The sequence below is a fragment of the Choloepus didactylus genome, chromosome 12 (assembly GCF_015220235.1).
Source record: "Choloepus didactylus isolate mChoDid1 chromosome 12, mChoDid1.pri, whole genome shotgun sequence".
Taxonomy (NCBI): Eukaryota; Metazoa; Chordata; class Mammalia; order Pilosa; family Megalonychidae; genus Choloepus; species Choloepus didactylus.
The window spans coordinates 96,821,304-96,844,854 of NC_051318.1; the positions used below are offsets into that span (position 1 = coordinate 96,821,304).

The 23,551-nt window shown below is 41.0% G+C and overlaps 1 pseudogene; it reads right to left on the minus strand.

Moving 5' to 3' along the window:
* Positions 1-15,450: 15,450 nt before the first annotated feature.
* Positions 15,451-16,330, minus strand: LOC119506921 (annotated as a pseudogene).
* Positions 16,331-23,551: the final 7,221 nt, after the last annotated feature.

Genomic DNA, 23,551 nt, shown 5'->3' on the forward strand with positions numbered 1-23,551 from the left:
AATTTCTATGTGAAAAAGGATCCCTTCTGGGCATCTTTGTGCCTCCAATGCAATGCTAAAAAAGTGTGATGCTTCCAATGTGATGCTAGAAAAGTCCCTTTCATACTTCGTTTCTCTATTCTAAAGCATTTTCTGGTTATCTCTTAACTCCTGTTTTTGCTACCTTGATTTCATCTTAGACATTAACACTGTAGCCTAAAGCACAGTTATGTCACTAAGGTCAGAGAAGCAGCTCAAGTTCTTAATTTTTCCTTCAGTTGGAACAGGGAAGGTATGTAGTCTTCCGTTAAGTTCTAACTCTAGGAATGCTATCGTGGCTGTAGAATTCATGGCTGCTAAAGCAACTACTCTAGACCCATAGTTCTTTTTAGTGAGAATATATTGAAACAGACAAACACGTTAACATCAGAAAAAACTCTTGCCAATTAGAAGATCTTCTTAACCCTCAGCAATTAAAGTTTAGTGGATGTGTGTGTGTGTGTGTGGGGGGGGGGTCATTATTACAACACAAGTAAATCTGGCATCTATAGAAACCAGCTCTGATTTTTGAAAGATTTATCCAAATATATCATTTTTTAATGTTTCTCATCTGTTGAAAAGATCCTTTGTCCTGTAATTTGCTTAGGTTATACACTAAAAGCATTAATTTTTAAATCCCAAATTTGCAATCCTATGTTGACATTTCTTTATATGTCATTTTGCTGGGAACCTACAAATGGCCCAGGGCTTTCTTGAGCTCTGGGAAACTCTGCTGTATGTTGAAGAAAGAAGGATAGATGTGAGAGATAGAGGGAATGGGAGATGGCTACGAAGAGGCAGTTTGTCAGATATGGAGGATAGTAAAGTTAGAGACTAATGCTCCTCAAAATGAAATGCTCAATAATAATGTCCCTTCCTTTTAAAAAGTTAGTTATTGACTTCAAGTTGAAGTATGAACCAGAATCTCCTGAACGTCTGCTCTGGGGCTCCGGCCATGACATTGACCAACATTAAAGCTGTTTCATGAGCAGGAGCAAAGCTGTAAAATAGGTTTTTATGTGTAGAAGCTCCCCCAGGCCTTAGGAAGAGTCATTTTGAAGATTGGATTCTCATCTTAACCATTTAGGGAATGTGTCTGCAAGATTTCTGCTTGACCAACCAACTCCACAGAAAGGGGTTTACAAAGCATATTGGCCTAACTATCAGCAACTCTCACTTCCACTCCATTTTTTTCTGAACAATAAGCATTGCCCCATCATAGGGGCTGTAATGAAGATAAAACATGATAATGGTGTGAAGATGCTTTAAAAAATAAAGTGTTTTACAGATGAAGACTCTTACAGGATTCATTTTCCACTTTTGCTTCTCATTGATTCACATTCACCTAATTTATGAGACCTTTGGGGTACAATATTCATCTAAGTTTAATGTGAAGAGTTATTTTGTTTCTCAAACAAGACTTGTCTATGAACACCTTACCACTTTCTTTTGTAGTAAAAGGTATCCTGTGGCTTCTCAATAATATACTTAATGAAGTAAAAGTATAATTTAATCACAATTTAGTACTCTTTCCAAGAATTTTTATTTAATAGTATCTTTTTGGAAGAATTTCCTTTTCATTAAAGATATTCCTTGATATTTACCTCTGAAACTTGAAGTTGGGGATTTTATGTGTTTCTATTTTCATAAGCAGAGGGCAAACAATTAAACAATACTCTTTTTTTTTTTTTAACTCAGAAACCTTCAGGTGATATCTTAAATATCTGTTTGTTGTCTAGATTAAAAAAAAATTTGGAAAGAGAATTTTTTCCCTGCAATTTTCTTGGAATGGATCTGAAAATGACTGTATTTTAAGATAAAATACCTTAGGAAGTGCTTATAATAAGTAATGATGGGTTATACCATTTTTAAGACTAAACATTTATTATAGTTAATGTTTAAAAGAAGAGGCAGCAGTTATGTTTTCATGGACTCGCTAAGGTTATCGGTTGAAGAAGTTTTTTTAGGCCAAATTTTCATGTACAAATGAATTAATTCTTCCAAGATTTAACACCAGTCAGCCTTCTGATTAATGTTTAGATAACCTAATATATGTTGACTTCTGCCAGTTGGATAATGAACCACTGTAACACAGCACGCGACACTATCTTCTGTAAATTTAGGAAATGATCATTCATCAATATTTGGATGTTACCAAGGTTATGGAAATCTAAATATCTCTGGATTTCTTTTTCTGGAAAAATGTTGTGCCTCCAGTAGCTGTGCCTCCAGCCCCAGGGTGAAAAGTTTCCATTCTGGAACTCAATAATTATAAGCTGGCTATTTGCTTAAGACTGGAGGCTAATTCTGAGGGCTTCAGAGAACTCTTTGGATTTCTTCCATTTAGTGGGAGTTTATCTGGACCCCAACCCCCAAATAAAGATTCAATTTTTTGGGGTCTCAAAACCTTAACACCTTAATAATTGCTAAATCAACACATATTTAGACTTCAATATTTAGCATTGCAAAATAGTCACTTGATATTTAAGGATGGGAACGGTCATCTGTTGGATTTTGTCACTAGTAAAATAACAAATGATCTTTTGAGAGAGGAAATTAGCAGCAGATAAGGAATTTATATAGCCTTGTGCTAGGCAACTGACTGCTGTGGAAAGTAGAAGAGGATAGGAGAATAATTTATTTGGAGAAATGTTTGCAATACTCAATCTATATTTAATTGATTCAGCATGCTTAAGAAATGTTAGTGCAAGTTGAGTTTAAAGTACCTTTAAAAATGTGTGCAACTTGACATATCTAGAGCTGAACTCAGCATCTTCTCCCCCTCCCCCCATCCTCCAGCCAGCTTCACATCTTGATCCCCTTTCTCAATCAGTAGCTTTCATGCTCTCCATGTCCAAAATAGAGCTCTGAAGTCATCTTAGAGTCCTCCTTAATGTCAGCCTCACATTTGGCACAAAGTCTTAGCAAGTATTTCAAAAAATTTATTCTCTTCTTTGAATCCTCCAGCTTCATTAAATTACTACAAATAACCCTACCTTATCTCTCACCTTCCTCTATCCCGTCTAGAAATCTTCTACTCGTTTTTCAAAACTTGTTCATTTTTTCCATTAAGATTTACTTAACTCCATTTCCTGGCTGTTCCAATAAAATAGTGGTTCTTAGCCTTGACTGCATTTTGCAATCACCTGAAGTGTTCAAAAAACTGAGTTTGGGTTCAACCCCAAGATACTCAGGGTTAACTGGTCTGGCATGCAGCCTGGGCAATGAAATTTTAAAAACCTCCCCAGGTGATTATTCTAAGTGCAGCCTTCTGATCCTGCTCATGCCCTGGCAAAACTCTGCCCCTTGAGTGGGTGGTAGGGGACGTAGGGAGGGTTCCTGGACTCGCTTCTAACCCAGACAATCTGGCAAAGGGGATGGGATGTTATTTCGTGATTACATTAGGTTATATAAGATTCCTTGCTAGCAAACTCGCTCTCTCTCCCTTCCTGGCTTTGAGGAAGCAACCTACCAACTTGTGAGAGGGCTGTGGAGAGTGCCACGCGTCAAGGGGCTGTGAGTGGCCTTTAGGAGCTGAGAGTGGCTCTGGCCAGGAGCCGACAAGAAGCCAGGGTCCTCTGTAGTATAGCTGCAAAGAAATGGATTCTGCTCACTCCAGTGAGCTTGGAAGCCGATTCGTTGTCAGTCACCCTGGGAGTGAGAACTGAGCCCTGGCTGACACCTTGGCTGCAGACTTTGCAGAGGACCTGGCTAAATTGTGCCCAGATTCCCAGCCTGCAGGAAGAGTGAGGTCATAAATGTGTGTGGTTTTCAGCTGCTGAGTTTGTGGTAGTTTGTTGTGCAGCGTAGAAAGCTAGTATAGGCCCTGTTACTCACTTTCATTGTAATCCACTCCACTTTAGGACACATTTTAAGTTGAAAACATACTTCACTGGTTCAATATCTAAATTCCCTCTGGAATATCCCAAAAGCAGCCATCCTCAAATCCACTATGTTTAAACCCTATGACCCCAAGGGTAGCTCTTCCGCCACCAAAGCCTTTGTGTGAGTGGGAAGGACCATTGCTGAGTGCAAAAGCCAAACCCTCAGCATCTTCTGGGGGTTCTCTTTTTGCTGGTGGTTCCTGGAGGTTGCCTCATGTGGTAGGAAATCCCGAGGTGTTCAGTCAGAGGGAAGGTTCTGAGGACTTAGAGTTTCCACAAGGACAGGGCAAACCCGTTTGATGAAACCTGTTCAAGTGAAGAATCACCCGTCATCTTTTCTTCTGTGTGAGATCTTCCTGTTGAGGTTTGAAAGCTGAGGGCCAGGAGACAGTATTGAAGGGCTTCTCAGGAGGCCTTTTCCTTCAAGATGCACCACTTGGAGTAGATTTAGATTTCCTAACTCAGAATGGAATAGGTGTGTCTTTCCAAGCAGAGAGCATCCTACTGTGAGCTGCATTCAGGGAAAGGTTTGATGGGCAAGTCTGAGAGAATGTGGAGGAGATTCAGAGATTGCCTGATATGACTTTCAAGGTCCTTTCTAACTGTAAGATTATTTGATCCTAGGATCTGCTTTATTCCCACAATAATTTGGTGAGAAGGAAATTAGCATTGAGGTGAGCCAGATGGCCATTAGCACTAGTTTAGTGACAAATGTCCACTCAGCTCTCTTATTCCAGTAACATATATAAGTTGGTTGGACACATTCTCAGACTTTCTAAACCAATTGCCTATTACAGTTCCACTAATGTTATCTTTTAATCATTACTTTAGATTTTTTTTGTGTGTGCATATTATCCAAAATTTGAAGTATTGTCTTTATTTCAAAGGGATGTATTCCTGGTAATTTTCATTTGGTTTCCATGAGTCATCTTACGCATTAGCATTTTTAATTCATGATTTTTTAATAGTAAACTTTCTAGTACTCCTCCTAACTTGAATTTCACATTTAAAATAAAATCCTTTTTCTTTTTTGCAATACATTAGAGAACAAAGTACCCTTTTAATAGGTTTTCTTTCACTGTTTTAGATTAAAGACACTGAACATACTTTGGAACACCTAATGAAGAGTCACAGAGTACTTTTTATTATCATTTTTTGAATTTATTAGCCCTTTAAGACAACTGAATCAGGATTGCTTGTTGAATATATATGATGGGTCCACACTAGGTCAAGAGAAAAATGAAATATGGATTCAATACTCAGGGAGCCTCAGACCAGTTGAGGAGAAAAGAAGCGAGACAATAGAAATCAAGCGGATGATTGTGCAGCACAGAAATGATGACTTTAGGGAGCTTAGGGGATCAAAGTAGGCTTGGTGATTCAAGGAGGATTCTAGAGGAAGTACTACTTCATCAGGGCTACAAGGGTCATAGGAGGGGCTAGAAAAAGAGCAGGAGGGAGATGCTGCAAGTGGGGGTGGAAAAATGATGAGGGAAGAAGAAAAGCTCACTGGTATCTTTGGGGGTTGGTTAGGAAGCATGGGACCAGCCCTGAATACCAAGCTGAGAGCTTCAGATGTAGGCACTGGGAAACCCTGAAGAGTTTTGAATATGTGTGCTGATTGCAAAGGAGGGTGACATGCTGAAAACGTAGAGGAATATTTATCTGATAGCTATCAGTGGGAGAATTGGAAGGATGAATAATTTCAGGAGGAGGGTCACAATAATTAGAGCTAGATGAGGGTGTAGAACCCCATTTCAGGTATTAGGAACTAGTTAGGAGGTAATGACAATGATGTCAGTTTGGATGATGGAGTCTGGTCTGGGGAGGATTGGCAGGCCCTGTCTGGTTCTTGCCTCTGAAGCTCTCCTTTTGCCTCACCAGAAACCACTCAACTCAAACCAGACCCCCCACCTGCCCTCTCAGCCATCAGGGCATTTTCAGGGATCTTGCCTATGAAGTTAGGGAACAGACCACAAGACTATACTCGCTTCTGGCACCAGTACAAGTTCTAGAGTCCTAAGACCACCCTCAGGTTCAATAATTCCCTAGAAGGACTTGCAGAACTCACTGAAAGTTGTTATACTTATGGTTATGGCTTGTTATAATGAAAGGATTGAGACTGAAATTAGCCAAGGGAAGAGGCATATGAGGCAGAGGCAGGAAAATTCTAAACATGAACTCCTGTTGCCCTCTCCCAGTGGAGTCATGGATAGGATTATTCTATTGTTAATGGTGTGTGACAATCACACAAAGTATTGCCAACCAGGGATGCTCACCCAAGTTAGTGTCCAGAGTCTTTATTGGGACTCTGTCATATAGACACAGCTGATTGCCCATCTGACTGAGCTCCATCTCCAGCCCCTTGAGAAGCTGAGTTGACACTGTGTGACCCAGAGCCCCCACCATCAATCCCATTGTTAGACTGTCTGGCTTGACCCAAGGCCTCCAGGTAAACTAGGACACACTTCTCAGGTATGGCATTCCGGAGGCTTAGAGATTGCCTCCCAGGAGCCAAGGGCAAAGGCCAGATCTCTCTTTGGGCAACGCTAAATTCTTTCCCACACATAGCCACATACAGAAGGAATGAGCATCACGTGCCCTTATAGGCATGTGCCACGGTCCTACAACCAGGCTTCTGCTTTGCGTGGGGCTGCTGGTTCCCTGAGTGCTTGCCTGAGGATTGGTTCCTGGGACTTCTCTGTGCCCAAATCCACCACCTCTGGGGCTGGGCCTCTGTCTTTTTCTTTCAGAACCTTCCCCGAGTCTTTGGCCTGACTTCTGGGCCCCACAGCATGCTGAAAAACTGCCATGGTGCCAGTTTTCTGCCTGTGTACCTGGACGGCCAGAAAGCTCCTTTCCTCGAGCCTGGAACCATGCTCAGTCCCTCTGTCCCTCAGATGTGGGCTGTCTGCTGCCTTTTATCTTTTTGGATACTTTTTGCCAAATTCTCTGGATTGAACTCCCAGTACCTTTGTTTCCCTGCTGCCTGTCTTGTAGAAGGTGGATGATATTCTAGATCCCAGCTCTTTCCAGTGTCCCTGTCCTCTCCACCTAACCATAGTGGGACTGACCATGTCTAGATGTGAGAAAAGCCTGGACTCATGACTGACTGTGGGGATAGGAGAGTATTTTGTCATCAATAATTTAAATTAAGTTGAAGGGTGGATAGAGAACTAGATGTAGAATAACATGAATAGTAGGATAAAATTTATATTTGAAAAGTGATAAATACTTATATATGTAGGGAATATTTCTGGAAGGATCCAAAATTTGGTCACAGTAGTTGCCTCTGGGAAGCGGAGCTGGGGGCCTTTGGGACAGGAGTGGAAGCCGAGACTTAATTTTGCCTGTGTAATCTATTTCATTGCTTGATTTTATTTTTTTGCTATGTACATGCAATTATACTATAAAATTAATAACTTAAAAAAATAAAGCCAAAAAAAAAATCCACTTGAGGCATTTTGCTATTTAAAGTGACCTCAAGGCAACTTTTAAAAATTTTGCAATATCATTATAGAACTAATGTATTTGTTCTCTAGATTTAACTTTCTTTGTATTGGGTTTCCTAAATCAGGCAATTCTCATGTGTCAAGGACCTGCCCTGGGTAGGGATTGCCAAGGGAAATGTCCGATTGGTCTGGATGTTGGAATGGAAATGCTGTATTCTTGGTTTTTTCCCACCCTCCTGGTGTCCTTGTCACTTTGGGTGTTTAACTTTAAATCCATGTTTTCCTCTTGCTTTGAAGTTTCAAGTTACACTCTATTCCTCATGGAGTGAAAGATAAGACTAATTATACTGCCTGTAGTACAAAGAAAGTAGGATGACATTGTCCCACATGCTGAAGGAACTGGGACTTAAAGAATAACTTGACACATCTATTTTAAACGGAGCACTGGTGAGTCCCAGTAAGGCAAAGAGAAAGCTGGTTCGTGCTGATAGTTTCTTTTTGGCAGTGGTGGGTGGGAGATGGAGACTTGGCAGCTTGGATGGGGCTGCCACCGTGAAGCCTGAAAGAGAGGACAAATGTGGACAGAAATAGTATCTCCTTTGGGTGTGTGATTGAAACTGTTACTCCTATTTAGCTTTTAGTCTTAACTTTGCCTCCAGTCCAGAAAATTCAGAGACAAACATTAATCAGGGAGACTGGTTTCCCCAAATGGGATATGCTTGCTGTTTCAATAGGGTTTTCCAGAATATCACTACCAAATCCCCAGACAAAATAATTTCACAAAAATCAAATCCTTGGACTCCATAATCATTGGGTAGCACTTGGAATTGGGGAAGAAGGAGTTAAAATTAGTCATAAAATTTACTTTGTTTTTAATGCCTTCAATTTAAAGAGTCCCAGTACGGACACCTGGGTGATGAGTGCTTTGGGGCAGTGCCACAGCAAATGTGAGAGAGATTCAGAGCCCGGCAATGAAGTGATTATATTCAACGCCCCCCGAATACCAGTCATAAACCAGGCGCTGGGGTAGCAAATGAGCCATGGTTCTCACCCTTAAGTGTTCAGTCTCTTAAGACAAATGTGTAAACAAACAGAGGGGCACAATCCCTTATTCAAATCTTGACAACCCCAAAATCTCATAAAATCTAAATCTACTCCCCTCCCTCCACAACTCATCTGGCAGCAAAAACTGGCTTGAAATGATGTGATTCTATTTACATCCGTTATTTATCCCACTTAGTATGAGTCTTTATATGTTTTGCTTAAGAACGATAAATGGGGTATTGCCCCAGACCCTACTGGAGATGCTATATAATATTCTTGATTATGGATCATATTTCTTTTCTAAAATGAAAAAAAAAATCAGAATTCTAAAACATGCTTAGCCCCAAGAGGTTGGTTTCAATATGACCTTGTCATTACTCAATGCCTCTTTCTTGGGAGAAGACTCTGCCTCTAGGATACCTGATCCCTTCTCTTCTTGGACAAGGACTTACCTTACGTTTTCTCTGGTTATTTGCAAAAATTTTACGAAGTAGCAGCTTCAACCTGTCTTTCTCTAGAACTAAGGTCTTCCTTTCCCTAGGCTTTTTGAATAAACATCTTTCTTCACTGAAAGTGTTGTCTTGCCAAGGATTTATTCCTTTTTCTCTTTTGTTATCACAGAGATTAATATCTCCCAAGTTTTTCCTTATAGATATTGTTTAATCCTGGTAAAGTTTGATTGTTTCTTTCAGAGCTCCAATTAGTCTGTGTCTCATTCAAGCTGTAGGGGACTCCATTTGAAATATGAGGTGTGGTGGCACTTGGGACTTGCCTCAGGAACAGGGGAGTTCTCATCTTCAGCTAAAATAGCCTTCTCGGTCTTAACATAAATGTTTTGAAATAACATTCATTCCCCTTTCTCTGGTCTCCAACCCCCCCCCCCCCCCTTTACTGTAGACTAACATTTGCTTGTTTAAAGTTTAGCTTAACAGGCACCAAGTCCTATTTCTTTGGGATTGAAGAGCAAGCTCACATCAGAAGATCTCTGGATGGTTGGTTGGCTCACAGGAGTGGGACAGGATGACTCGAAGTGGCTGTCTTTCCTATGAACTTGAAGTGAGGAGGCTAAGACAGGGAGTCCTGACTTAGCACTTCCAATATTTGTGATGTAAATCGCTCACTTAAAGGCGTGGGGGGCTCTCCAAGGAGCTTGAGGAGACTTTGTTATCTGCAGCTGTGAATCTCAGACCCTTCTTGTCTTGAGGAGACCCTTGCCTTGTCCAGAGGAGGACTCCAGCCTCAGGGATGGAGGCGCCTGGGTGAACTTTCTCTATAGCAATCAATGAGAAGAGCAGAGGACTGTAAGTTTCTAAGAAACATCCAGGAAAGAAAGCCCAGGATCCAAAGCAACAAATAAATTTGTATTTTTTTTTTTGTTAACATTGCCTATTTCTCACCTATAGTGGTTAGGAGAAAACCTGTTAAAAAGAAGAAGAAGAAGAAAGAAAAAAACAAGCTAGTCTGATTATTTTTAGGGATAGCAAGTGTGCTGGTTTGGATGTATTATGTCCCCCAAAATGCCATTATCTTTGATGCAGTCTTGTGTGGGCAGGAAACGTATTGGTGTTGATTGGGTTGGAGACTTTTGATTGGATGTTTCCGTGGAGATGTGATCACTCAACTGTGGGCGAGATCTTTCATTGGATAATTTCCATGGAGGTGTGGTCCCTCCCATTCAGTATGGGCCTTGATTAGTTTACTAGAGCCCTATATGAGCTCAGACAGAAGGAGCGAGCTTGCTACAGCCAAGAGGGACATTCTGAGGGACAGGAGCTGAGAAGAGAGGAGCTGCAGATGAGAGACAGTTTGAAGATGGCTGTTGAAAGCAGACTTTTGCTCCGGAGAAGCTAAGAGAGGACAAATGCCCCAGAAGCAACTAAGAGTGACATTTTTGAGGAAATGCAGCCTAGAGAGGAACATCCTGGGAGAAAGCCATTTTGAAACCAGAACTTTGGAGCAGACACCAGCCACGTGCCTTCCCAGCTAACAGAGGTTTTCCGGAACCCATTGGCCATCCTCAGTGAAGGTACCCAATTGTTGATGCCTTACCTTGGACACTTTATGGCCTTAAGACTGTAACTGTGTAACCAAATAAACCCCCTTTATAAAAGTCAATCCATTTCTGGTGTTGTGCATTCCAGCAGCATTAGCAAACTAGAACAGCAAGTGAGAGTTCCTTTTATTATTTGGATTCCCTCTTCTGCTCTTTAAAAATTTACCCCCAAATACAGTATTGCATAGAAACTTTAGAAAATACAGATCAGTCATAGAAGAAAAGAAAAATAATCTGTCATTTTTCAATGTAGAGATGAATACTTTTATCCTTTTGGAGAACAACCTTCCTGACTTTTCTCTATGCATTTAAAAAAATTACAATGTTTTGATACATATGTGTGCAGAGTGCATTCTTACAGTGTGTGTCTATGCATGAAAGATGTAGTTCTATCTACAATTCTGTAATCGACCATGATGGTTAAGTTCACATGTCACCTTGGACAGGTGATGCAGTCCAGTTGTTTGGTCAAGCAAGCACTGGCCTGATGTTTTCATGGATTTAACTCAGTCAGTTGATTGCACATGGCTGATGATGTCTACAATCAACAAAGGTTGCCCTCAGCAATGAGAGATGTCTCATCCAGTCAGTTGAAAGCTTTAAAATGAGAAGTGATGATTTCAGCAGTCGGAAGGGAGAATTCCCATCTCTACTTCAGCCAGACAGCTTCTCCTGGAGAATTCATCAAACACCTTCATTGGAGGTCCCAGCTTGCGGGCTGCCCTCTGGAATTTGGACTTGCCTATCTCCACAGTTCCATGAGCCAATGCCTATAATAAATCTCACAATATTTACATTGTATGTATCCTGTTGGTTCTGTTTTCCTGGAAAACCCAGACTAATGCACCCACTTTTAAAAATATGTCAGGTGCACCTCTCCTGGTTTAACTAAATTTACTCCTATCCCATAATTTTATTCTGATTCTAGTTAAAGGAGGGAAGCCCTAGAAAATTTAGAGTGGGTGGTGATGGTTCTGGAGAGGAATGGAAAATAATGGAAAGCACGTTGAAATTTTGGCAGCCTGTGGGAAGAAAGAGATATTCTCAGAACATGGCCAGTGGAGGCTTAGACCTTTATCTCTGCTGCATCAAGAAGGGTGTAAGCCCAGTATCCAAATTTGTCCTTCAGGTAGCTCAGTGCATTTTAAACCACATTTGCATTAATTTATGAAGGAGAAACTCATTTGCCTCTCCTTCCAGAAAAAAGGGACAGTTCTGCCCGTAATGGGCTTTCAGATTACATAGGCTCTACCCTTGATAAGAAGTCTTTTAGGGGAGTCTGCTGTGAAAATTAAAATTTTTAAGCTTGAAATGAGATGCTAAGTGATTTTTCAGTGCCAGGGATGGTTATTTTAGACACAGAGGGACTAACAGAAAACAAAATGTTCTTCAACATGTTTAGGACTAATCAGACCTGAGAAAACTAGTTATCTGGTCACTGACGGGTAAGCTGCTACTTTTTCCTCAGGAAGCTGCCCAGAGGCACACAGCATGTATTTGTTTACAACTTGCTTCACAAGAGACTATTCTAGTGGGTTGGAGACCATAGTGGGTTGGAGACCAGTCTATTCATAACATGAATATGGAGAGAAACTAGAAAGCAACACAAGAGGCTGATGAATAGCTTTTGAAATCAGGATGTGAGGCGTCATTTTAATATTTGCTTCCTAGAAGTAGTTGATCAAAATCCTGCTACTCAGTGGAAAAGGGTTCAAGAGGAATTTGTGAAATAATGTGGAAGATAGATGAAAAGACTTCCAAGTGACAGAAAATTTCTGGGTTTTAAGTCTTGGACGACCCCCCCTCCTGACTCCCCAGCCTTGTCCAATGGCAGGTGGTATGGTTGGCAGAAAGAGGAATGCTTTGGGGTTTGGATTCTTCAGGGGGTGTTTGGTCCCCTGGACGTGTCTGTAAAATGTTGTGTGCATGGAGGAGTCTTTAGCTGTCAACAGGTTCTCAGCGATGTCTGTAGCCCCAAGCAAGGTGAGAACCACGGCTAGAAGTGACTTCTCCGGCTCTGCCAGGTGGTGCAGTGTGGACACGAGCACAACACTTGACCTTGGAGACTCAGTTTCCTCATCTGATGATGTTCTTGGTTGGATAGTCATGTACATCTCACAGGTTTTGTCTAAAGGTTAAGTAAGCTGAGAACATAAACCAGTCTGGCATTTAGAGGCTTCGTGATTGCTGGTTTCCTTCTTATTTTCCTTCCTCCCCAAACTTTTTCAAAGCAGAGCCACTCTTTGGAGAGCTAGGGAACAGTGGGCTCTTCTCTGAGCTCATCCTGGGAAATGTTTAGGCCAAGTAATTTTGAAGTTATTGGAAGAAAAATCCCTAATAATTTCACACTTAACACCCTTTGCTGCTGTGATCACCTACCCGAAAGGGTAAGGAAAGTCATGGAGATGTAGGCCCAACAAGGAGTCATTGTGGAAGCATTTACTAAATTGCTGCCAGAAAGTTAAACAGGTCCTGTCCCCAAAGACCTTCTGCGGGACACCATCCACACTGGCCAAAGAAGGACTTTGGAGGCTGCAAGAATCCACTGACAGCCCCCCTCCATCTCTGGAGAGGCAGAAACCAATGATTGGTCATCTAACTGAGATGACCAGTCTATTCACAATCTCTTCTGTGGATTTTATGACTGTGAGTGCTTGGTTTTGCTGATGAGCCTCTGAGGGGAGCTAATTAAAGATGTTAAATGTCCTAGTAGCATGGATCTTCATAACAGTTTAGTGACATGTGTGAGCAGTTCCCATTTAAAAATATAGTATGCTAATAAACCCAAAGTAAGACCCCTAAACTTTCCTTTTCAGCAAAATCATTCTTTAGGTAAAATTGCAAGGATGAAATTGTGAGGAGATGGTCTGCTGGTTGGTTTTGATTTTTTTTTTTTTTTTTTTTTGCTTTCCCTCTCATCTATTTTGCATCTCAGATAACCCACTAGCACATGGTGGTAAAAAGATGGTGTGTGTTTTGTTTCCTGTCTACCAAGGAGGGTGTTGAAATGAAGTGCTAGCATGAAGGCATTTGAGAAATTGGCTGGGGAAAAGTAAGTGCTAATTCAGCTGGTGGAAAGGTATAGCCAGCTTTTCTTTTATGGGGTCTTCCTCTCTCAACATTTACCTGGAGTATATTGGCTGTACACACACACACACACACACACACACACACACACACACACACACACATACTTAAAAACGCCTACCTTCTCCTGATCTAACCGTATCTCTGGCTTGAAATTGTCCCCTAAAGATCCAGAACTGAACTGGTTTGCACATGGCTACAGAATCAGTCATGGGTATTCTCTAAACACGCTCACAATTTGACACGTATTGTTTCTATCTCAATTGCCAGCAGGCATTTCTTAGGAAGAAATGCTTTCTCCTGACAAATTTCCTCGCACAGTTTTGAGTCACATTTGCTATCTTAAATTGCCCTGGTGAATTAAATAATGTGTTGTCACTGAGCACAATTTTCAGTTTCTTTTGAGATTGGATATTGTCCAGATGCTCATAGACTTTAGATACCTGGGATGTTTTATCTCATTATCAGGGTGAGAATGAATCTCCCTCAGATTCTCATCTTACAAGGTGCAGTCTCTTTAACTAATGATTTTTTTTTCCTGTGAGATCTAGACAAAAGCTAAAATTTTAGTGACGTCCTAGAACTGAACTTATTTTTTCATCTTTCCCCAATGAAGAGTCTGCAATTATAAATAAATAATTTGTTAATCTTAAAAGGGTACTATTTAATTTTGTATGGTAACATCCTCTGGCAACTCATTTGCATTTGTTATTCTCTCAGAATTTCCATAGTTTCTGATCACAGTCTTGTGTTTATGAACCTTCTTTATATAATTCAGCCTAGGGCTCAACAATTAAGATTTTAATTTTATGAAATTCGATTGCTCTCCTTGACTTAAAAAATTGAAGAAATACCTTCACAGAAGAGAAAACGTTTTTAACTTTTTCTTTGTTTATCAAGCATATATATAGCATGCAATGTTATAGAATGACTTATTTGTTGTTATATATTGTGAATTTTTCCCATAATTTTACTGACAGTCAAACCATACAGAGGTGCTCAGTATATTTTATATACTGATTACAGATTATACTAACATTTATTGCCTTTTGGATCTTATTGCATCATACTGATCTTTTCTTTAAAACATTTTAAATATGAGCTTTATTCAGATATAGTTCACATACAATACAAATCCACCTATTTAAAGTGTACAATTCAACGGTTCATTGTATATTGACAGAGTTGTGCAAACATCACCCCGTGAATTTTAGAACACTTCATCACCCCAGAAAGAAGCCCAATGCCCATTTAGCAGTCACTCTTCATTTCCCTCCAATTCTCCCAGCCCTAGCATTAGGCAACCACTAATCTACTTCCTGTCTATAGATTTGCCTATTCTGGACACTTCATATGAAGGGACCCACTTAGCCTGTGGTCCTTTGTGACTGGCTTTATAATATTTTGGGGTTTCATCCATGTTGCAGTATGTATCAGTACCTCATTCCTTTTTATGGCTGAACAATATTCCATTGTATGTGTCAAAGAAAAAAACTGGATCAGACAATGTTAAACAGGCAAGAGTGAATTTATGTAGGGGTTATTATTCAGGGGGAGAGAGAGAAGAACTCAAGTCCATCTGAACAAAGGACAGCCAGCTGTTCAAGGTCTGGGAGTGAGTTGGAGGAAAAGCTCTGGAAGATAGTAAGGGATGTTGGTCCCTGAGGTGGGTGAGAGAATTACTAAGGTTGCAACCAGGACGAGTTTGGTTCTACCAAGATGGGTAAGGTTGCAATGAGGATCACATGGTTCAGAATGTTTTCTTTTGCAGCAATCAGGCCATCTGGAGCCTGTAAGGGCTGGGAGAGAGAAAGGAGGGAGATAAGGAATTGCTCAGTTAGGAGTCTCTCAGGGTGAAGGGGAAAGGGGAGGGTGGGGTTGGGGAGTGTGAATGAAAATTCTTTAAAAATGTTCAGCCCACACAATCAATTTGCACAGCCAAATGCATTAATGGATATATAATACAAAGAAAGTATAACATCCAGTGCTTGGCCATGTCGTTTCTTGTTGGCAAATGCCGAGTGTAGTCACTCCACTGTTTTGATACACCATACACTGCTTTCACTGTGCGTCCCTTTTCAGTCCAGCAGATGTTATTACTGGAGTTGCAGTTATGTTCTACCCAGTCTTTGGTAACGTCACCCAGCCGTGGCATGTCAGCCTCTTCATATCTATTGTCTTTGTCATCTCTGCTCCTTGCACTATAACATACTGGTCATTAATTTTTCTCACTTCTTTTACCCAAGGGGTTAAATTCTCATTGTCTAATACAATAATAAGCCCGTGAACAGAAAGAACCATTCTTTTCTCTCCACCATTCTAAAAGTGTGTCCAGATATAATATGCCTCCACCTGCCAGAGCCCACTCTTCTGTGCCATGGGTGTGCCCACTGTAATACAAAATATATGTCTCATATATGTCCAGGTCCATCCACAGTCCCAAGTTCGAGGAAAGCTTTCAGTTTGGAATGTAGAGTACCAACAGGCAGTCCACTTGTGGAATAGTCACATCCACAGGTCTCAATCATATGATATGCAAAAAATCTTTGGATAGCATTTAGCATGCCAGTAGACCTTAAATTTAACTCCTGAGCATGTTCTGGTGGAAGACGCATTGGCTGACCATCAGGACTGCAGAAGTTGGTGGGAATCACAATAGCATATCCAACAGACGTTTCTCCTAAACAGTTACTCAATTCATGAAATAACCCATGAGCCATGGATTCCAATGGCAAAACGATTAGAAGCATACTCAAGAAGATTCCAGTGGTTGTCTGCCAGGAAACTGCTCCCAACACCCCCATCCTCTTTTATAGTAGTCAGAGTCTGCATTTGCCTTTTTCCTTATTTTTTTTCCCTGCAGTATGAATTGTTTTTCTGTGTAGTCTCACAGCTGCAAGATTAGTTTCAGGGTAGTTAGGATGAGAAGTAAGGCTGGTGGTTTGGCCAAGAGAAAGAAAACCAGGCTTAGTCATGTGTATTTACTACGTTCTGTTTATCCATTCATTGTTTGTTTTCACTTTTTGGCTATCATGGCTGATGCTGCTATGAACATTTATGTACAAGTTTTTGTATCGACATATATTTTAGTTTCTCTTAGGCATATACTTAAGGGTAGAATTACTGGGTCATATGGTAACTCTGCATTTAACTTTTTAGGAAATGCCAGACCATTTTCCAAAGTGGGAGTACCCACTAACTGTGTATGAGAGTCCCAATTTCTTCACATATCTTCATCAACCCTTGTTATGATCTGCCTTTTTGATTAAAGCCATCCTATTGGTAGGAAGTGGTATCTCATTGCGGTTTTGATTTGCATTTCCCTGATGACTAATGATATTGAGCATATTTTCACGTGCCTATTAAACATTTGTACATCTTCTTTGGAGAAATGTCTATATAGATCCTTTGCTCATTTATTGGTTGGGTTTTTTGCTTTTTTATTCTTGAGCTGTAATTATTCTTTATATATTCTAGCTACCAGTCCCCTATCAGATATATGATTTGTAAATATTTTCTCCCATTCTAGTGGGTTGTCTTTTCCACTTTCTTGATGATGTCCTTTGAAGCACAACAGTTTCTAATTTTGGTAAGTCAAATTGATCTATTTTTTCTTTTGTTGCTTGTTCTTTTGGTGTTTCATTTTAACATAGCTGTAGGGATCATACTTTGGGGGCCTATTTTAGAAGAAAGGTTTCTTGATGGTCTAATAACTAGCCCCATTTGTGTAGGGGATCAAAACAGATCTATCTCTGGCACTGGTCCTAAGTAAAAATGTGATGTAGATGACGCTTGTCTTTAGGAAACCTCGGTTCCCCTTTCTGCGATGCTTTGTAGGAGAGGCATCTGCTATCCTGAATCACATCTGCTCCACCCATCTCTGATTTCAGCCATGGCTGCAGGTGCTAATAGAAAGCTCCCCATGTGAGGGTGCATGTTTTTCTATCTTCTGTCCCAGGGCCTTCTCTGAGGGGTGCAGAAACCCTCAAGGACAGCTGCAAGGGCGGGAAGTCATTGCCCAGGGGAGCCCTCATCTAATGGAGGATGGGAACCTATGGCTAATTCTTCAACCTCCCTTCCTTTAGCAGAAACAACTCTGGGAGGCAAAGAGACCCCAGCAGAATTGAACTCTCTGCTGATGTTCCCCATCCTAGCACTTATCTCTGCATCATGGGAGAGCCTCTCAAATAAATTACTTGCTCTTGTGTCCTTCTCTCAAGCTTTGCTTTTGAGAGCATCTAAACTAAGGTATCCTCTATTTATTCCTCTTATCCCTTCCCCAATACCCTGTGCTCTGCTTCTATGCCCTGGACTATCTTTGCCTGACCTTGTGGGAAACTAATCCGTGTCTTTCTTGAGTTTCTCTATTTCAAGGAGTGTTTTTAATGTTGTGTCTAATTTCTTCTGAACCTATAAAGTGCTTGTATAGCTAACCTGATAAAACAATTTTAGTTAAGGAGTTAATGGCTACTTGATAGTTTCACCTCTGTACCTTCTGGGAACACCTACATTTTAAAGGGTAGCTTTGGTGAATTTCCTTTAGGTGAGAATTCTAGAGCATGGAGAAGGGGAGCTATTTTGGTGAGAACAACTCCTCCCTACTTCTTCCCAAATTATATCTGGAAAGTGGCTGTCTTCTTTCATGAACGAGACAGGCTTGTGTTGGCTATTTCCCCAACTAATAATTGTATGATATCTCTGTTGCAGGCAATAGTTAAATTATAAGTGTTTTCTGTAAGTGTAGACTTAAAATACTGCTTTTGGTAAGGACTTCAGTTGCTTGAAAGAAACATAAATGTGGGGATATTTTGGTGGCCAGATGAGGAAGATGTTATTGCAAGTCTTGTGTAAATGAATGAAGACCAGTCAAATGAGAATAAGGAAAGGCTATTTATTCAGAGCTTGCTACAGCAAGAGGTTGGCAGAGCTTCCAAGGGAGGCAGAGAAGTGAGAAAGCTTTATAGTGGAAGAGAGGGAAGGCTTCAAGTCTACCCCGATTAGAGGTTGTTGGCATGGGGAAGCTGGAAGTAGTCTAATTAGAAGTGAGACATCTGATGTAATTTGTTAGGGGAGCATATTTGGCTTTCTTCAGTTGGTCCTAAGTTGGATGTGGGGGAAAAATTAGGGAAACCGGCAATTACTGACCAAGTTCTGATTGTTTTGGGCTGATTGGTGTAGGGGTTAGGGTTTGGCTTCCCAGATAGTTTGCTGCAGAGGATGTGGGTCAGAGTTCTATTTTTAATACATGGTCTGGCCATTGTTTGTTTACATTCAGTCTCTCAGTTTCTAAGAAGAGACCACAATAGGTGCAACAAGGGAAAAAATAAGGCTAGAAACAAGAAACAATTGGGGATAAAATGCACCAGTGGGACTGGAAAAGCAGGGGCTGCAGTAAAGGTTTGCTGAATGGTCAAATGCATGAGTAAGCAATTTCTTCTTTCACATCAGGAAAGAAAATACATGTAACATGTGTACCACAGGCCTTGTAACATAGTGGGGTGGTTTAAAAAATATGTCCACAAATTCTTTGATATTCCTCCTTTCAAGAGGTGGGAACTAATTCCCCTCTCCTTGAGTGTGGACTGTATTTAATGACTTGCTTCTAATGGATAGATTGGAGTGGAAGTGATGGTGTGCAACTTTGGAGAACAGATCATAAAAAGGCACTATGGCTTCTGCCTTGGCTGCCCTTTCTCTCTCTGATTGTTTGCTTTGGGGGAAGCCAGCTGCCACGTTGCTCTGTGGAGAGCCCCAGCTGGCCAGGTACCGAAGTCTCCGACCAACAGCATATCAGTGAGTTTGGAAGTGGATCCTCCAGCCCCGGTTCATTGCAACCTCCCCTACCCCCCTCATACAGACTGACTTCAACCATCTGAGAAACCCTGAGCTAGAAGCACATAGGTCACTTCTAGATTCCTGATCTTCAGCATCTGTGCAAGTGGTTAAGCTGCTACATTTTAGGGCAATCTGTACACAGAAATAGAGAACACTGAACATGGTGAAACCTCAATAAATGGTAGCAGTCAGTGGTAGTGGTGATGATGATGACGACGATGACGATGATAATGATAGAAGAGGAAGATGGAGGTGTTAATCTGAAAACCTCTTGTTTGAAAGGGGAGAAAAATCTTCCTTAAAAACCTCTTTCATATTGTTTTCTTCTTCTTTGGCCAGCTATTGTCTGAACCACGAGCCAACAAGTGCTGTGATGTTGCTTTAGGGTGAGGCTCTTGCCAGTGAACACGTGAACCTCTATTTGTTCACAACTCTGTTGGATTCTCTTCTGGGCCCTTGACCCCGTGATGCTTTGTGAGACGATATACATGAGGGAGACGTCACTGCATCTGAGCCTAGGTTTCAAGAGATGTGATTTTCACTTCTTTGAACAGCTGCTTCCCCAATGACTGAGCAGAGAGTTAGTCTTACCAAATTATATATCTAGGATAAAATTTGGGTACAACCTAGAATATTGTGTTTGCTTATGCATAAATGACTATGATTTCCGTCATGTTCATGCTTTAAAATGGAGATGAGAAAAATTGTCTTCAGATTCTGTCAGTCACTTGGATAGAAGAGCTGTGGAAGGTTGCATCATAGTAATGATAACTATAATAATAGCACCTATGATGGGCCAGACATGTTACATGATCATACACATCACCTGTTATGCTCATCCCAACCCTGATTACTGCAAAGGAAATTGCTAATTGTTAATTAGCCCAAGGCTACTGGTAATGGTGGGACTGGCCTTCAAACCTGGTTCTGATGGTCTTCAAAGAATGAGTTCTTTCCACTATATTGAACCATCTCCCTACCTTTCCACACAACCCTTGCCGACTTTAAGAAGGTAATCACTTGTATCCACTTAATGGAACTATTTAAACTTGGTGGGTACAAGCAAAAAAGTTTTATTTTTCTCCAAAACCACCTCCATAACAGTTATGTTCTGTTCATTCTCCTTTCCCCATTCACAAGTGACATCTGAAGCATCAACATTACTTTGTGATCCCTCTCAATGATGGAGAGGTCCATGTGGCAAGGACCTGAGGGAGGTCTCTGGCCAATGGCCAGGAAGGAGCTGAGGCCCTCAGTCTAACAGTTCACAAGGAACTAAATCCTGCTGTTTACTTCATGAGTGAGCTTCTGGTGCACTCCAGTGTAGTCAAGCTTTGAGATCACCCCAGCCCTAGCTGATGCCTTCATTGCCCAGGATACAGCTAAACTGCACTTGGATTCTTAACCCCAAGGAAACTGTGAGATAATAAATGTATGTTGTTTTAAGCCACTACATTTATCAAACAGCAATAGATAACTAATACAGTTTGATCCAATTTAAAATTGGGAGGGACATGGAAAGGGACAAGTACCTCTTACTGGGCTGTTGACTTTGTCATCTCTCTCCTGTTCACTGGCTTTGTCTAAATGTCTGTTGTAGAAAGTGTTCACATGCTGGCTCTCTTCTGGGACATGTGTGGGTGAGTTCTTTGTAGAACCCTTCAGAGCTCCCCCACAGTAGCCTGATCACTTCTTACTCCCTGTGCGCAGTTGCCATGCCAGTTGGTCCAACCAGATGTTCTTACTGATGGAGTCTCCTCATTTGAACAGGTATTCAAAGATGGCTCATGACTAGCTACCCTTAGTTGTATCCATTTTCCACTGTCCTTCTGTCATCTGCTCCCTCTGCCCTGCTGCCCACTCCCCTCCCCCAACCCCCAGTTGCAATGGCCAGATTTAGCAAACAAAGATATAGGGCACCTAGTTAAATTTGAATTGAAATAAAAATGGATATTTTAGTCTAAATATGTCCTATGCCTCCTGAATTTTATCTGGCGATCTTACTCCCATGCTCTTGCCTTCCTCTCAGATAGACCTGGAAGACAGATCGAGAAAATCAGTGATTGCTGAGGGCATCGATGCTAGTTCTCCTTCTGGTGGACAGCATCATGATTCCCTTGGCCCTTCCTTCCTTGAGATGGGGTGCAACAGGAAGGGGGGGGGGGGGACAAACTCTCATCATGAATACTGCTTTCCATTGACTCACCCTCCAATGATGCTGTCCATTCTCAGGTTTTCTTTTATAAGCTGAGAGGGCAACGGACTGAATTTTGGAGGTGGTTCCAATGCTTCTTACTAGCTTGGATGGGGATGTCTGGCCCCAGTTGTGTGCTACATGACATTTTCTTGACCTCAGCTTTGGGGGTCACAGGCTCCAAATCTGAGAAAGCAGGAAAAAAAATCCTTCCACATCCCATTATCCATGATACAAGTCAGACGAATCAGGGCAACCCCACACTGTCTTTGTAACATTGTAATTTAACTTGCTTTTGTTACCCGAAATCATCACTTGTTTTTCAGCAGCATGTGGGTTTGGAGTTTGTCAGTTTCCACATGGTAAAAATGCATAAAGTCATCTTGTTTAGCTTCCCTCCCTTTTCCTTGTTTAAATATTTTGAACACTTTTTCCTTGATGCCTTTTTGAGGACGTGAGCCTTCATTAAGACATCTATCTGTTCCCGAGCTGTTGAGATGTTGTTAAACTTGGATGCACATGAAGTTCTGTATTGTGTAGTCCTAAGTCTAATATCTTGTTGATGCCCTCTTACTTTTGCCAACAGTATTGCCCAGTGTTATCCTGATCCCCCAAGCAGGACCCAGGCACTCATTTCCTGGCTTTCCCACAGCTCACAGCTCAGTCCATTCCAGGAATTTGCCCTTGGAGGCAGAAAACTACCTCATCCAAGTAGTTATGCCCCACACTGGGGACATCGTACATTCAGTACCTGCTCACTGGGGTTGGGGTGGGGGTTAGGGTAGCCGGGAGGGGAGCATGGTATAAAGAACAGGCCATTTGCTGCCATTTGGGACAATTTCTTCTGGGTTTCAGAATCCCTCCCTCAGGTTTGGTTTTTGTCTTTCTTAACCCTTGCACTTTTTTGTTGTTGTTGTTTGTTGTTAAAAATGTGTTTGATACTATAATTTCCCCCCAAATCAGCATGGAAAACACAGCAGGATAAAATTCCAAACGCTTCTTTAAAAAATATTTTCCCCCCAGAATTTTCCTCAAGACTAGCTTGAAAACATGATACTCATTACAACATGTTTAATTCCACATTTTCTGTTAAAAACGTTTTCTACCAGAGTTTACTCAAACATCTCTTGGAAACTTCATTTCATTTTCATCCCAGCAGGCATTCTGCATTTTTCTATTAAGAGTTTCTTTTATGAGATTTTTTTTTTCTAAAAATTAGCTTAGAAATATGACTTTTAATCCCAACAGGCTTAAATCCCCTACTTTTTGGTGAAATTTAAGCTCATTGAGATAAAAACAATTTTTCCAAGGTGGATTTGAGGAATGATCTAGTATAAAACAACTTTTTCAACAGAAAAGTGTTCAATTTAGGAAAGTATTTTCCAAGGTAGTGAGAAATGAGTCCTTTCTAATCAGGATGGAGAGAGTACTTTTCTTTCTAATGCATGGTTTCCGTATGGAGTTTGTATTTACAAATGGATTCAGGCCAGCATGTTTTGTGCGTGTTGATGTCTAACATTATTCGCACACCGTACCTGTCCAAAGCTTCATCTGTGTTTTGATGAAATTCTTACAATCCAGTGTTTTTGTCACCACTTTTGCCTTGTCCTTCCTACCTCCTCATATGCATTCACCTACAGAGGTGATTTGGTGATACCATCTTCTGATTTAAATTCTTCAACGGCTTTCATCATCAGAAGTGGGTTTTTGACAGTGTTCTCCAGCCCTTGGAATTGTGGAGGGGCGAAGGGGCTTTGTTGAGGATGGGGGCAAGCACAGGGGGAGTCTGTGACAGAGGGGTTCCAGCCCCCCAAATTCCACAACAACTGATGGTTTATGGTCTGTATAGTTCCTAGAATTTCCTATAGATTTTACTTTATAAAAAGGATTTCAGTGCTTTTTAAAAAAAAAAAACCCTTTTCTGTGATATAAGTTGCAAGTATTTTTTCCCAATTTGGATTGCCACATATAACTAGAGGACAAT